Source organism: Carcharodon carcharias, chromosome 10, assembly GCF_017639515.1.
Source record: "Carcharodon carcharias isolate sCarCar2 chromosome 10, sCarCar2.pri, whole genome shotgun sequence".
Lineage (NCBI taxonomy): Eukaryota > Metazoa > Chordata > Chondrichthyes > Lamniformes > Lamnidae > Carcharodon > Carcharodon carcharias.
Window position 1 is genome coordinate 5457504 of NC_054476.1, and position 15016 is coordinate 5472519.

Below are 15016 nucleotides of genomic sequence, written 5' to 3' on the forward strand. Positions count from 1 at the left end.
CCACGGACAGTCTGTACATGGCCCAGCCAGAACTAGACTCATTTTTGCACCTTGTTGTTGAATTCGGCAAGATCTGCAACAGTGCAGGGTTCCTCTAGCGATAGGCATTGCAGGAGATGTTGCATAGTCTGTGGCTCAGTTCCACATTCACAAGTAGTCGGGCTGGTTGTATATCCCCATTTGCTTAGTGACACCTTTGAACGACCTGCACCAGGTCCTAAGTCTGTTAAGGCACTTCCAGGTTGCCCAGTTGCAATTAGCTCCTGGGGGAAGGCTTTCATCCAGTAGAATTTCCATCCCTGGGGATTGTTCGAGACTGGCGAGCCAGTCTTTCCACAAGGCGATGTGGGCTTCAGATGGGGTTGATTATAATGGAACAACACTATTCATGAAGCTCTTCCTTGACTTTAGGCGGCTGGGTGTAGGTGTATGACTATGTAGAGGGTGCCTCTCATCTGATGTTTGACAGGGTCGCTCTTTCTGCTGGCTATCAGGGGGAGCGATACCCGCCAGGACATATAGGCTGTTGGTGTTTGTTGGTTTTAGACAACCTGTGATAAGTTGGCAGCTTGCATTCAGAACGGCATCGATCTTCTTAGCATGAGTAGATCTTTCCCATGCAGGGCAGGCGTATTCGGCAGTGGAACAGCAAAGAGCGAGTGCACTGGTTCCCAATGTTTTCGAGCTTGCTCCCCATTTTGTGTTAGTGAGCTTATTCAGGATGTTGTTTCGTGCGCTCACATTTGTCTTTATCTTTTCGATGTGGTTCTTGAAGCTGAGGCATCTGTCAAGGGTGACTCCTAAGTAGATAGGGTGCTCACAATGCGTCAGTGTTGTTCCACACCAGGTTACTTTAAGCTGGCGTTTGGCTTCACGGTTTCTGAGGTGGAATGCACAAACTTGGATCTTTAATTGGTTTGTGCGAAGGTGGTTTTCTTCATAGTAGGATGTTAGTCCCTCCAAGGCCTCAGAAAACATTTTCTCCATGGTGTTAAAATCAATGCTTTGGGCAGTGACACATAAGTCATCAGCATATATAAAACAGCGTGTGACACCGTCTATAGGTTGATCATTCATAATGATGTTGTACAGCAGCGGTGCAAGCACACTTCCCTGAGGAAGACCATTCTTCTGAATACGCCACCTGCTGTGCTTCCCACCTAGTTCAACATAGAACTGGTGATTCTGAAGCATGCTTTCTAACAACTCTGTTAAGTGAATATCTTTTGTCATCTCTAGGATCTTGCAGAGGAGACATCTATGGTTCACTGTATCATATGCTGCTGTCAGGTCTACAAAAACAGCACCTGTTACCATCCCTTGCTCAAAACCATCTTCGATATGTTGTGTGAGGTTGAGCAGTTGGCTTGTTGTTGATTTGTTGGGGTGGAAACCTGCTTGCTCTGGAATGATCTTCTCATCTACAGTTGGTGCTATCCTATTGAATGTCAGGCGTTCAAGCAGCTTATCGGTGTGGCAAAGCAGTGAAATTGGCCGAAAACTCTTAGGGTCTGAGGGATCTTTTCTGGGCTTTAATACTGCTATTACATGTGCCTTCTGCCAAATATTAGGTAGCTTGTGCGTTGCCAGGCAGTGGTTGAACAATTGTAGGAGCCATTTCTTTGCTTGCTGTCCAAAATGCTTTATCTGCTCCATTGCTATGTTGTAAAGACCAATGGCTATCCCGTGTTTTAGACTAGATTTACTAGTTTCCACCTCTTCCATGGTGCATGGTCCAGTGAAGCCAGGGTCATCACTGTACTTCTTCCTATCTAGTTGGGCTCTTGGTTGTTTCTTGTTGATTTTTCCATTTAGGAGCAACTGGTGTGCAACTTGGTTTGCAGACACATTTGAATTTTGGGCAGCTTTCTTGGGATCGCCTCCAAGTTTGCGTATGAGAGATCATGCATTCTTGCTGGTTTTGTAAGATCTGTTGTCTCTATCAAGGTGTCCCAGGTGTTTTGACGCTCTTGAGAGATACTTAACATCACCCTCTCACCGGTAGATATTGTTTCCTCTGAGAAGGGGTCAGATTCAAACATTGAGACATACTCCCAGTAGAATTCAGCATTCTCCTTGGTGAGACCAGAGATGTAGTGTGCTCTACAACCCCAGGGGATCTTCCTTCTGGCTGTTTTGTGAACAGCTTTTGCAAACAGGTTGTAGTGCTCAGGTAACGGTTTAATTCGCTTAACCTTGCGGTCGAGTGCTCGTATGATGAAATAAAAACTTTATTTTGAAAACAAAAACATGTCCCATCTCATGTGACACAGTCACATGAGGGGACATTTTTCATTGAATTTTTATTGTATTTAATAACATCTTCAAAAAGTGCTTTAATCTCCCTGGGAAGGATTTTCCCCCTGTCAGGGGGGAAGTTGAAGTGTAGGCGCACCTCCGATCGATGCCTCCAACTGGGGGCACGTCGCCATTTTATGTAGGTGGGCCAATTAAGGTCCGCCCAGCGTGACGTCCGCATGGAAGCACTGTCTAAGGCTAAATGCTGCCTCAGGGAGATCGGCTCTAATGTACAAGTTATTAAAAATAGAAAAAATAAATCCCTGACCTGTTCCCTCATGTGACACTGTCACATGAGTTGGGACATGTCCATAACTTTTTAAAAAACTTTAATTAAATTTTTTAAAACCTACATGAAACCTCATCCCGCCTGTGGATGAGGTTTGATGCTTTTTCTAATGCCCACCAGGGCTCCCGGCCTGACCACCAACCTTAAGGTTGGACAGGTAGGTCCACTAATTACTTAAATAACTCTGTCAATGGCCTCAATTGGCTATTGACAGGTCGGTGGGCGCACAGCTGATTTTACTGAGCCCCTGCCTACCTGAAAATTTAAATGGGGCGCGTTGACACCGGGAGTTCCGCCCAAAGTCACTGCACATCATTTTACACCTCGGCGACTGGGCTCCCCACCCCATCACCCCCCCCTCACCCCCCCCAACCCCCCCCTCACCCTCCCCCCCACCAACCGCCCCCCCCCCAACCGCTCGCCAATGGGAAAATCCTGCCCCCTGAGGCAGCTGCACGCCTTTTCACGCGCATTCACAAATTGCGCGCTAGGCCTTGGTCTCCCACCCCAACTCGTAGAGGTAGCGACATCTCGCAATCCACGCAGAGCAGGCCTTAATTGGCCTACCCGCGTGAAATTGCGGTGAGGAGCTGATTGTGGGCGGCAGTCAGGCCGACTACCCCCACCTGAGCCCACCCAGCGAGTGGAAAATCCGCCCTCTGTTTCCTGTTGCTTACCCAATCCTCTCCCCATGCTAATATATTAAACCCCAACACTATGAGCTCTTAACTTGTGCAGTAATCTTTTACGTGACACCTAATCAAATGCCTTTTAGAAATCTGAACACACTACATGTACTGGTTCCCCTTTATCCATGCTGATGGTTACAAGCTCAAAGAACTCTATTAATTTTGTCAAACACCATTTTCCTTTTGTAAAACCATGTTGACCCCGCCTGATTGTATTATGATTTTATAAGTATCCCGCTACTACTTGCTTAATAATTGATTCCAGTCTGACCACTAAAATTCTCGGGTCATCCCTCCATTCCTTGGGAGTGAAGAGCTGCTGTGAATTTGATATTTTGATTTCATTTATATTTAGCTGGCAAGTTGCTCATCATCAAACAGGAATTCTGGCAACTTAGGGATGAACAACATAACTTTTTAGCTTTAATTGGAGACCCGAAGCAGCCTTTGAGATTCACTAAAATGTGAGTCTTTAGACATCAAGCCATTAAACAGGCCTGTCAAAAGCATTAGAATTTTTATTTGAGCCATTTTGGATCTCCTTTATGTAGCTTATGGTAATGTTTGACATGCCATTTTGATAAATTCCAGGCTATTTACATTATCGTGACAACCTAAGAATCATTGTCAAATTTCAGTGAGATGTTGGTCATGAGACACATAATGAGGATTTGAATTAAACCACAATATTTCCCAAGTTAGGATCATAGGAACAGGGAGAAGGCCACTCAGCCTGTTCAGTCTGTTCCACCATTCAGTGAGTTCCAGTTCAAAGCGTTTTATCTTCGAAATTTCTATGTACTTTCACTTCCTTTTCTTGGCACTCATTCTGTTTTTTTTCGGTCCACAGAGTTTGTTTACTTTTACTAATGATGAAACAGGTTTAATCCTATTGATGAAAAAACAGCAACATCTAGCTTCAGTCAGGCCTATTGCTGTTTAACAGCTTCCCTCAATTTCTGTCGCTACTAAAGACACTGATTACAGATCAATGATAGTGAGTTTCATTTATAAACCTTCAGTTACTTTTTACCTTCTTATCTTCAATCATCCTTGAACTAATTCTGTAGGCGTGTACAATCCGTTCTTGATGTTTACCTTGAACAATAATCCATGCCTAATTACAAATGATCTGTACACAGTTAGTAAAGTAAAGCAGACACTGCTCATATTCTCCTCACACTTAGGCCACAGTGATCAGTGAGTTACTACCTGGTATCAGTACCCTTGTCCACAGCCCATGTCTCAAGTCATATGTGCATTTTCAAACTGCATTGTGTTGCAATCTCCATAGAGATAGGTAACTTTTGAAAAGATAATTGAATTCCCAGCGTCTGACTTCAAGGAACCGTGTAGCAAGTTTTAAACTTCTGAAGCTTCTACTGTAATAAACAAACTAAAAGCGACATCAACATTCCTTAGTAGGTTACTAATACTCTAAACTACAGAAAAGATTACCCTTGTTAATATTTTAACATGATGAATAACTAGACACTGCGTACATATACATTACAACATGCTCCCCACTGGCTTTTATAGGAAACAGTCCACAGCCACTCCCTTGTTCATGTCTCCCCGTTTCACCAAGTTATAAGGTTGAGTGACCTTCAAAAGGCACTTTGCTCAGTTTTTGGAGAATTTCCAGTCGGTGGTAAGTCCCAGGCCGGTGATTTCTCTACCTGGTTTCACCTGAGCAAATCTTGCAGAGTCTATTGCCATGGGGTGTGTCTCTTCAACCAGAGATCATCCTCCCTCCTGCTTCCTGCCTGGTAGCTCACCAAGGACTCGCAGCCTTTACCAATCTGTTGACCACAGCAGTTGCAGCCTTTGTCTGACATGTGAGACCTCTCTCTCTCTCTCTCTCTTTCTCCTTATCCAAAATCTCGGAGACCGGAAGTCTATCCGCAGCCAGCCCAGCTCCCCCTGACTTTGTTCTCAGGTGTGATCATTTTGCACCTTGCTCCCAATAAGTCTCAACTTGAACCCCAAGCTACCCAGGCTTGTTGTCCAGCAGGATTTGAAGCAGATTACATGATCCTCTTCATTCCTCCATTTTACCGTGAATTAAAGAGACAATCCAGAACATAACCATTTTATAAAACCTCGCATTCAAAACAACTGTATTGAGTAAAGCCACTGAGTTAGCAAGTTTACCTCCATGATGATTCACTGTGTTTTCATTTGATCTCATAGATGTCAAATGTTTGTTTGCAATTGGATTTATTATCAAAAAGAGTAAAAACAAATTCAGATCCATTCAGCATTGTCCTTAGGACAACTCAAAAGAACTTCTCATCCACTAAATTACTTTTTGAAATGTTGGGGAGATGGTGGTATAATGGTAATGTCACTGGACTAGTAATCCAAAGGCTGGGGACTGTTGTAATACACCTTTAAGGGGGATTGCAGCATGACATCACTGGATAGAAGTGCGTCATGTGATCCAGCTTTATTCTCACTTTTGCTATAGCAGAGCACACAGCACATGGCTTAGCTGCTGATGTGCTTTCAAGCTTTCTACCTTTGTACATCTATTCTCATGAGCTCAGTTTAAATAAAAGAGCCCACAATATTTTTACCCAATCCCTTATGTTTGATTGGTATTTTCATATCATTATATCACAACAGGACAGGACAGGGGTTCAAATCCCACCATCACAGCTGGTATAACTTAAGTTCAATTAATTAACAAATCTGGAATTGAAAGCTAGTCCCAGTAATGGTGACACTTGAACATACAAAATAGGAGCAGAAGTAGGCCATTTGGTCCATCAAGCCTGCTCCACCATTCAGTAAGATCATGGCTGATCTGTTTGTGTTTTGAATTCCACATTCCCACCTACCCCCTGATAACCTTCCATTCCCTTGCCTAACAAGAATCTATCTACCTCTGCCTTAAAAATATTCAATGACCCCCATCTCCAGCATCTTCTGAGGCAGAGAATTCCAAAGTTGCACAACTCTCTGAGAGAAAAAAATTCTCCTCATCTCTGTCCTAAAAGGGTGACCCTTAATTTTAAAACAGGGGCCCCTAGTTATGGACTCATCCACAAGAGGGAATATCCTTTCCATGTCCACCTTATCAATACCATTCAGGATCTTATATACTTCAATCAAATCACCCCTCACTCTTCTAAACTCCAGTGGAAACAAACCCAGTCTGTTCACCCTTTCTTCATAACACAACCCGCTCATTCCAGGTATCAATCCAGTAAATCTCCTCTGAACCACCACCAACACATTTACATCCTTCCTTAAATAAGGAGACCAAATCTGCACACAATATTCGAGATGTGGTTTCACCCATGCCCCATATAACTGAAGCATAACATCCTTACTTTTATGTTCAATTCCTCTCAAAATAAAGGATAGCATTCTATTAGTCTTCTTAATTACTTGCTGTACCTACATACTAACCATCTATACTAACCAGGTGTACTGACCATGAATACAAACCATGTATACTGCATATTGATCTGAAACTACCCTCAAATGTCTTAAAACCCACCTGGTTCACTAATGTCCTTTAGGGAAGGAAATCTTCCATCCTTAGCTGGTTGGGCCTACATGTGATTTCAGACCCACAAAAATGGTCAGTAGTACCAAACCACTACAGAAAAGTTATACCACATGGGCTGCAGCAGCCCAAGGGCAATTATAGATAGTCAACAAATGTTGACCTTATCAGTGATGCTCAGACCCCATGAAAGTATAACAAAAAGTCACTGTTGTTTTGAGGGCAGGTTTGGAAGCCAATTTCCACTATAAAGCAAAGAGATAAATGCCAAATTAGGCTGTTTTGGTTGAGGAGAATAAATATTGGCCAGGACACGTTGACTGGGAAGTTAATTTGATGCCAGGGGCTGGTGTGAAATGAATGGCATGCCTAGAAGATGGAGAGACCTGAGGCTCATTCCAAGTTGGATCTCAGGCCTCATTTCCAAGAGACATATATCCTGCACATATATCCTATACACCACAGGTACAGTGCTGGCTCGCAGAGATGTTCTGGGAAGGTGGGGAGCTGGGAGACAGGAGATGAACAGGAAAAGGACAAGAGCAGACCAGCAGCATCCCAGTTTTTCTGTGGACCCACTCCTGATCCTCCTCTCTCCAAATTGTGATAACTAAATAAAACTTAAGTGACTTTGTTGTTCCTTAGTAACCTCCTGCATACACCATGTACTATAACGCTTTAATACACAGGTGAACAAGCAGCCTGGACTTGAATTAATATCTCATCTCCAGCAATGCTTAGAGCTACACTAGATTATGAACTCAAGTCCTAATGTGACTCAAATTGATACCCCTCTTACCCAGAGGTGAGAGTGTCACCTGCTGAATCAAGTGGGAATAGGGTATATGTTCTGAAAATATAGGAACCTTGGCTGCTCTGGCAAGGTTGTTCAAATGAATCTCAGATTTTGTTTATTTTTATTGGTCAGTAATGCAATGGCCAACTCCTCACAAAATGCATGGGTTGGTGGTTGCGGAGGCTTTAGCCCTACAGTGTGCCTGACATCGGTCACCTCAGTGGATGTCTATGCACTGGAGAAGCACAAAGGCAAATTTCTAGAAGTTTACTTAAGGTCCCAAATGTTATAGTAATTAAGGAACTCACTCATAATGCAACGGGAGTAGCACCTGAGTAATGCCCAAGGTTCACAGTGCTCATTCGGAGTAATCGTGAAAGAAGAGACTGTTGTAAACTAAGGTGGCTGCCAGCTTCAATAGTACTACAATAGTACTAACTGTCTTTACTCACTATTCCTCTGGCATTCACAGAAGGGGAACATCATATACTCTCGAGTAGATACGATAGCAAAAAAAATGTTCCCGAAAAGCAGCCATTAGCCCTTCACTTGATGTTCTGATTCTCAAACCGACAATATAGTGCAGAAGCTGTGCATCTGAAGCACTACTGTTAAAGCAAAATACTGGGGATGCTATAAATCTGAAATAAAAACAGAAAATGCTGGAAAAACTCAGCAGGTCTGCCAGCATCTGTGGAGAGAGAAAAACAGCGTTAACGTTTCAAGTCCGTATGATTTCTTCCACTGAAGAAGAGTCATACGGACTTGAAAATTTGGCTCTGTTTCGCTCTCCACAGAAGCTGCCAAGCCTGCTGAGTTTTTCCAGCATTTTCCATTTTCATTACGTCCGAAGCGCTACTTAAGCATATAAATGAGTTGATATTGCATTATGCTTCCAGCACCTTAGGTGGCACTGGCCCTGGAATGGATTTTGAGAGCTCGGTGGAAAACCCATGGGATTAGCTGAAATGGCAGTTTTGCACCCCTCCAAATATTACTTTTCACTAAAACTGGAAGGGGTGTAAGGTCAGTATTGCACCCAATTCTGTCAGTTCATCAATAGGCAGGTTAGGTTAAAATTACTTCTAACGTGTCTTTCTCAGCCAACAGTGAGGTGTATTTTTTGAAAGAAAACTACAAAATAGTAGATACAAGTAAGACTCAACATGACAAACATTCTGATTTCTGAACATCTGATAGAGGTTTAGTGAAAATAAATATTGTATCTTACAGAATACACCAGAGGGGCTAGCTCTTATGTAAATCTACAGAGGCCAACTGAAGCATAGTTAATCATTAAGTATTCCCAAGCACCTTGTACTGGAGTATGATTTGACGGAGCACACGTGAAACCTCTATGTTTACGATCAAGCACACTGTAGCATAAGTGTACCGTGCTTTCTATTTTCTCTGAAACATTTACAGAAAAACATGCTTAGAGGTTTTATGGGCAGTGAAAAACAAAACTGAAAATGGGCCACCTGAGTATCAAAAAGATTAACTTTATTTCCACTAGAGCTGCACGTTCACAAACTGTGATAGATTAATTTCTTGCAATCTTTTCATGCATAATGTCACAAATTGGAAATAACTGTAGACCTTTATCTTTCTGTGCTAGAACCAAGCAGTACAGCTTCATCAGCGGAGCTGCAACATGTGTGTATTTTGAATGAAAAAAAGTAAGACTTGTGTTTATATGGTGCTTTTCACAACCACCATTGGCTTTATTGCCAATGAATTACATTTGAAATGTAGTTACTGTTGTAATGTAGGAAACATGGCAGCCAATTTGCACACAGCAAACACCCACAAAACAGAAATGTGATAATGACCAGGTAGTCTTTTTTATGATGATGGAGGGGTAAATATTGCTAAGAACACCCAGGAAAACCCCTCTGCTCTTCTTCGAAATAGTGGCCGGGGGATCTTTTACATCTACATAAGCAGACAGATGGGACCTCAGTTTAAACTCTCATCCAAAAATTGGACCTCCAACAATGCAGCACTCCCTTTGTGCCATACTGGAGTGCCAGCCTTCATTTTCATACTCAAGCCCTGGAGTGGGACTTGAACCTGGAACCCTGCAATTTAGGATTGAGTGTAGTGCTAATCGAGCCACAGCTGATACTCAATGAATAAAATGGACTAAATTAAACATTGCATTGGTACCTATCTCAGCAAACACTTCAGTAGATGTTTCATCTAGTGAGATGTATAATAAAATCATTTACTCAAATTCCAGTCATCACAACCTTCATAACTGTCTTGTCACTGGCAAGCATAGAGTTACAACATGTTAACAAATGTGGCTGATTCTTGCAAGACACTTATTAGATTTATTTGTTGGGTATCATCTTCCTTTATGCTTTTTGGGAACTGATATGCATGTTATTTTTGGAAAATGGATTGAATCTGCATTTCTTCGGATAAAGTCCAGAAAGAAAATGAACAGAAAGTACAGCTGAATCAATATACTCAGTCATCAGGTCAACTCAATATCACAAAAGAACCAGCTCTAAATAACAGAAATTGATTTTCACAAAAACACTACCACAATATTACAATAATGCACTTTAACTTAGTCACTATTATTGATAATCCAGCACTCCGATCCAATTGAGATCTAAAGATAACTACCTGTGGAAATGGATCTTCTCTTAGTTTAGCCTTTAATTCAGATCGTTTTTTAAATTGGAATCATATTTGAAAAATTTAGTAAAAGTGTATTTGCAAGCTCGCAATGAGGTCATGTGGTGCAGTGGGTGGCGTCCCTGTCACTAAGCCAGGAACTCCAAGTTCAAGTTCCACTTCAGTTCTGGAAGACCAAGGGAGATGCATTTGTAACGCAGCCAAAGGGGATGTGTATCAAACTGTGAATCCTTCCAACACACACCAATGGCAGGTGGTGAGAGCGGGACGGATTTCTGGTCAGGCACGCGATGCAGCCTCTACCATCACTATCTACAACTCCGGACTGCAGTGTCCATGTAAAGGTTCATGTTACCACAGCAGCTCAGATTCCCTGAGTGCACTGTAACACACCTCCACCATGACACAAAATCCAAGAGACTGAAATTCTTAAAACACATACACGTAATTGGGCATGAATTTTATGTTAGCACGATTTTTTTTAGCACACTTGCAGGAATTCAAAATTTTACTGGAAAATTCAGTTACGCTAAAGGTAATACACAACTGCCTGATCAGGTTAAAAGTATCTGCAAGAATGCTGCTTCATACATCAATCAGCTACTTAACAACTATAAACCAATGACTTTCAAATCCTGCTGTGTGGGAGATCACCTTGAATATACTGAAAAAGACCCCAGGTGATCTGTCCCACTCCCCAAAAAAAATGCTAAGAGCTGTTTGAAGGAGAACAACACCATCTTTACACAAAACAGTTACACAATTACATTAGTTTTAGTTTTAGGACAGTTCTCACAAGATTTCTACTGAACTAGACTTTCCAAGGGGCAACTAGGGATGGGCAATAAATGCTGGCCCAGCCAGCGAAGCCCACATCCCATGAATGAATAAAAAAAACTCCACACATTTCTTTCAGGCAACAGTCCAAACAGATTTTTAATCTATAAAACATCCAGCAATGTTACCACAAGCACCCACTGTTGCTTATAAGGGAGGTATTTCATAGCTTCTCTCTCCCTCTTACTCAACAATGGTACTCCAAAGGCTTTTAACAAAATATTGGTTACTAGAACAGCAACCTCCCCAGTGTGGCTGCTGGCTTTTACCCCCACAGGTCTGTTTCACACAGTGCACTTTCCAAGATTTTGTGTGGCCACTCCCATACAGCTTTCCATATTTCTTTAAGTATATATTTTTCCCTTTTGTTCCAAAAATCGCATTGTTTCCACCTTCCTTTGGAAGTTACTTTTCTCAGAATATAAAAATCTTTCAAGTTGTCATTGTGGCCAAGCCAGCACTTTCGGGAAAAATAAAGTTAATAACTTTGCCTTATTTATCTTGCCAGTTGTAAACTTCTTAGTATGCCCCTTTGAAAATGAAACAACCTCTCAACTTGTCTAAAAATGCAAATTCCATTCACACTGTATCTTTACTTGCCCAACTCCATTTCAAATGCCTGCCTTATACCTAATCTCATTAGATGATTCAAACCTTGTAGTCTGACTGTCTGCAGTTTAATTAAGCTACACACATATACACACACAGTCCCCATAAGGCAGTAATATTTGGAAAAAAAAGTGGATATCTTCTTTACAATTAGTACACCAAAAAGAAGCAGCTGAAACAACACATGGGGTTTAAAACAACCTTGAATCAAGGTTGAGAAGAACCCAGTTCTAGCAAATAATAACCACAGGTAAACATGTGATAATAGGTCTAAAGCACAATAAAAAAAACAAAGTCTATTGGAGATTGTTGAGACAGACCTGAGGATAAATAGCATTAAAGCTGTGCACAGTGTGGTATGTCTGACTAATCAGTAGCCTCGTATATGCCCAAAAATGCATGTCAATTTGCTCTTTGAGTGCAGAAACTAAGCTGCCTTTGTTAAAATCATAGATAAATGTGCAAAGTGAGGGAAAACATAAGAAACAAATCCTTGTGACTCGGGGTGTCGTGGGCAATATGAATGTCTCTATTGCACAGCATGCACATCTTTATATTTTTCGAAAATGTATGACTATATAGCAGGCAGAAGAGAAGGCAAGTGATGCCAAGCTGGAGATGTGGTGAAGACACTGCTTGTAAAGAAGTGCAGTCCAGAGAGATGTTTTGTTTTGGGAGTTAGAGATAAATTAGTTTAAGAGCATTCAGTGAACTCTGAAAGGTTATGTTATCATTGAGATGGGTGGAGCTTAAGAAGGTTCTTTGGTTTCAATTTGTCTGAGTGTTAGCTGGGAGAAGTGGTTAGTTGCTGTTTGGGCCTTGCCTGGTTTGCAGCTCATAAAGAAGCCCTGGGAGCTGTTAGTGGGCTCCAGGCAGTTAGAGTTCAGCAAAGCCATGAGGTGCGGAGAAGTTTGCAGAAAGTCACTGGTTCCATACTGATGAGGGTTCGGGCTCAGAAGAAGCCTTGGGAGCCATTTATTGCTTAGGCAGCCGGGAGGCTGAAGATTGGAGAAACTCAGGGGCAGTTTCAGCTTAATGTAGCTAGTGGTCTGCGAAATAATTGGGATTCTGCTGGTAATTAGAGGTGGGAGTGCAGCTTGGTGAATCCCATGGGACGCAGTCTCATAAAAAGAGATTGAGCCATCAGCAGGCGAGCAGTCATTGAAGCAGACCAAGTCAGAGCAGCTTTTGAGGGAATTTTGAGGCTAGGTCTCTGAGAGTGATGAGTTGAAATCCCTCCTGAGGAAGACAGAGTTTTACCAAGATGTTGTAATTCACAGTGGTCACTGACGTCTGGGTGGGTTGCTGAGAAATCCATGGGACCTGTCTTGGCCACTTCTGTCATTTAATATGCAGCATGGTGTGTTTGACCACAGCTTGCCCATTACATCACATTTACCTCAAGTTAATTCTGAATGTTAGCGTAAAAGACGGATATTGTAAATTGTTTTACTTTTCTGACCTTGGATAGTAAAGTTTATTTTGTTTGTTTAAAACAGTGGAATCTTATGGTTTTATTCTCCTCATGGGTAACTGGGATATCATACATTGTCTGCATTGATCAAAAAGTTACTGGTCCCTAACTAGGTCATAACAAAGGATTAAAACTGATGCATGTAATTACATACTTAACAACTTTTCAATCCATGCTGCCTCTGAAATGATGATTGTGCTTTTTTAGCTTTGTGTATTGAATGGCTCAACATCAGCCAGGGAAAAGGAAAGCTGAATTTGGGTAAAAGTCTCATGCTCCCATTGTTTCAAGGTGCATCATTTAAACAGTTTACAGCATTAGTGATTGGTTTTCAGTAGATTTTAGTCCTGATCCATGCCAGAATAAAAGGAAAATTAAATCATCTAAGATCGAAAGGAAAATTGTAAATATGTAGGTAATTTAGTTTTCAAAACCAGTGCAATTCAGTAAGTTGGTATGCCTACCTGAGTGACAAAAAGAATAGGGATATAAGGAAGACAATATTCAGAGAATGTATCCATCCATCCATCTATCTTCAAATTGTATGACAAAGGCCAACTTCAGGATATCTTCTAATGATAGACTCAGAGACATTTACAGCACAGAAGGAGGCCATTTGGCCCATCATGTCCAAGCCGGCCAACAAAAATCTGACTACACTAATCCCACTTTCCAGCACTTGGCCCATAGGCCTGGAGGCTATGGCAATGCAAGTGAATATCTAAATACTTCTTAAATGTTATGAGAGTTTCTGACTCAACCACCATTTCAGGCAGTGATTTCCAGACACCCACCACCCTCTGGGTGAAAACATTTCTCCTCAACTCCCCTCTTAGCCTTCTACCTCTTACCTTAAATCTATGCCCCCTGGATATTGACCCCTCTACTAATGTACAATGTGCCTTCCCATCCACCCTATCTAGCCCCTCATAATCTTATACGCCTCTATCAGGTTCCCTTTCAACCTTCGTTGCTCCAAGGAAAACAACCCGAGCCTATCAAAACTTTCCTCATAGCTCAGACCCTCCTGTTCAGGCAGCATCGAGGTAAATCTCCTCTGCACCCTCTCCAGTGCAATCACACTCTTCCTATAATGTGGTGACCGGAAATGCACGCAGTACTCCAGCTGAGGCCTAACCAGTGTTTTATACAGTTCCAGCATAACCTCCCTGCTCTTGTATTTTCTACACCTTAGCTAATAACACCATAAGACCATAAGACATAGGAGCAGAAATTAGGCCATCGAGTCTGCTCCGCCATTCAATCATGGCTGATAAGTTTCTCAACCCCATTCGCCCGCCTTCTCCCCATAACCTTTGATCCCCTTACCAATCAAGAACCTGTCTAACTCGGTCTTAAATACAATGGCAAATAAAGGCAAGTATCCCATATGCCTTCTTAGCCAGCTTATCTACCTGTCCTGCTACCTTCAGCGATCTATGGTTCCAACGTGCTCCTTTGCCTTGGATCCCATAGGTTATTACTTTCTTGACCAGTCTGCCATGCGGGACCTTATCAAAAGCCTTGCTAAAGTCCATGTAGGCCACATCAAATGCATTACCCTCATCAACACTCCTGGTTACCTTCTCAAAAAATCTCGATCAAATTTATCAAACATGACCTTCCCTTGATAAATCCATGCTGACTATTCCTGATTAATCCATGTCTCTCCAAGTGCAGATATGTTCTGTGCCTCCGAATTCTTTCTAGCAACTTCCCTACCACCGAGGTTAGACTGACTGGCCTGTAATTTTCTGGTCTATCCCTTCCGCACTTTTTTAATAATGGGACAACATTAGCAGTCCTCCAGTCCTCTTACACTTCATCTGTGGCCAGAGTGGATTTGAAAATTACTGCC